This window comes from Elephantulus edwardii, unplaced genomic scaffold (genome assembly GCF_000299155.1).
Source record: "Elephantulus edwardii isolate Elephantulus edwardi_28Jun2011 unplaced genomic scaffold, EleEdw1.0 scaffold00191, whole genome shotgun sequence".
In the NCBI taxonomy this organism is placed as follows: Eukaryota; Metazoa; Chordata; class Mammalia; order Macroscelidea; family Macroscelididae; genus Elephantulus; species Elephantulus edwardii.
The window spans coordinates 2659629-2661889 of NW_006399941.1; the positions used below are offsets into that span (position 1 = coordinate 2659629).

General features: G+C 37.6%; 1 protein-coding gene across 1 annotated transcript in view; it reads right to left on the minus strand.

Annotated features, from left to right (window-relative positions):
• Positions 1–2261, minus strand: part of ZFR (zinc finger RNA binding protein) — a 104428-nt gene that overhangs the window by 35656 nt on the left and 66511 nt on the right. The window lies entirely within an intron of this gene.

Genomic DNA, 2261 nt, shown 5'->3' on the forward strand with positions numbered 1-2261 from the left:
TAGGGTCACTATGAGTCGCAAGCGACTCGACAGCACATAACAACAAACAACTTTACTCTGTCCTCTTAAGCCATTCTTTGACTCTTTTGTTCAGTTCTATGAATTCACCATTTCTTCCATTCACTTTAGCTATTATTCTACGGTAGGTTCAGTCTCGCCTCTGACACAGATTTTTGTTTTTCATTCCCATCTTTGTAATGATCTTTTGCTTTCTTCATAAATGCTTTCTCTGGTGTCATGTACTCTTGTCTGATCTTTAGCCATTAGTGTTCAGTGTGAATCTCAAATTCAGGTTTGTACATAGTCAAAGACTGCATTAAATTCTTCTGGATTTAATTTTTCAGTTTCAACTTAAATTTGTATATTAATAAGACCTCTGGCCTTGTTCTGTCTAATGATAATGTACATCTCCATTGTCTTCAACAAAATTCTTAGGTATTCTGCGAGATCCATGTATATACAGTTCTTTATGTAGTTGACAAAATATTATTTGTAATGGATAAGTTACTGGTTTATTCTGAAATCTCTTACATTGGCAACACTGTCTTTAAGGATAAATGTTGATATGTTCTACTTGTTGATGAATATAATACCATTTCTTATTCTCAATAGACCATGCAAATGTATGATTCACAATGGCCAATGTCAATCCATTTCAGTCCACTAATGTGAGTTCTGGTGGTGTAGTCTACAGGGAGTTGTGCTAACCCATAGACTCTAGGCTGTTCGCATCCACCAGTGGTTCCTTGGCAGAAAATGGGCACTCTCCCCTGAAAAGCCACTGGAAGGTCAGCTGTGAGTCACTTCCAACGAGATGGTAATGAGTTTTCATATATAGGATCACAGATGTGTTTCAATTAATTTTTTTCTTCGAATTCCAATTTTCCTAGATTACAATTTATACACTGTACACTAATTATTAATGGATAGTTATTTTTTCTAATTTTGAGTTGTATTATATTAGTAAAGCATGCTGCTAAAAGTAGTTTACTCATCCCTGTCATTAAGATTGATGCTACTTTTCTCTCTCCCAATAATATACCAAGTATTTCTCACTAATATTTTTGTAATTAATATAAATGAGAGCCTGTGGGGTTCATTTTTGAATACAATATATTAACAACTCCTGTACAATCTACTTCTTCTGAAAACCTGCTGGAGGGTCAGTGATAACTCAATTATACACACCAGCAATTATCAGAAAATGTTTTCCTTTGTTTTATTGGCCACTTTATTGAGAAAGAGAAGCAGGTCTTAGTCTGAAAGCTGTGACGCAATCTGTCCACCACGAGTGACCATACCAGTACATAAAGTAATGGTGGCATAGCTTCCACCATCACAGCAATACGTAAGCCATTATAGAGTAGAATTAAAATACTGCTTGTCTTTTTAAATCTCATTTTATGCTGAGTATATAGTGGAATTTTTCAGAAGCAATATAGCATGTGCTATTCCAAGGGGCTGGACAAAAATGAGTATTCTAGAATCTTCCCTTAAGCCAGGCATGAACAGGTTCCAAAAATACCATACTCCTTATAATTTGGGGAAATAAATATAATGCTATAGTTAATTTTCATTGTATTATTTAAAATTTTATGCTATTATTAACGCTAACATATTTCTATTGTTGTTAGGTGCTATCTAGTCAATTATGACTCAGTGACCCTAAAAATTCTCACCACTGGGCCGACTGGCAGCATCATGAAAAATGGTGAAGAGACTGAGATTTTTAACAGCTTTACTTTGTTTGGTTCCTCAATCAATACTCTTGGTACCAGCAAGAGTACTGAAAAGCAACAATGTCAGTCTGGAGACTAAGGTGCATTTGATCCAGGCCATAATGCCATAGTCTTTGCAAGTACTTGCTATATATCAGAAAGCTGGACAATGACTAGGGATGATAGAGAAATGATGCCTTTGAACTGTGGTGCTAGAGAAGAGTACTGACTATACCATGGATTGTTAGAACAAATAGGTTGGTCCTAGAGAGGGTGCAACCAGGCTGCTCCTTGGAGGCAAGGATTCTGAAGCTCTGCCTGCCATACTTTGGGCATGCTGCCAGGAGGGGACTAATCCTTGGAGAGGGATGTCATACTTTGGAGGGTGGAGGGACAGTGCAAGAGAGGAAGATGCTTGAGAAGACGGATTGATTCAGTGACTGGAGTAATGAAGGTTGTTGTTATGTGCCGTCGAGTCGTTTCCGACTCATAGCGACCCTATGCACAACAGCCCTAAACCCTGCTCTATCCTGCGCCAACCAC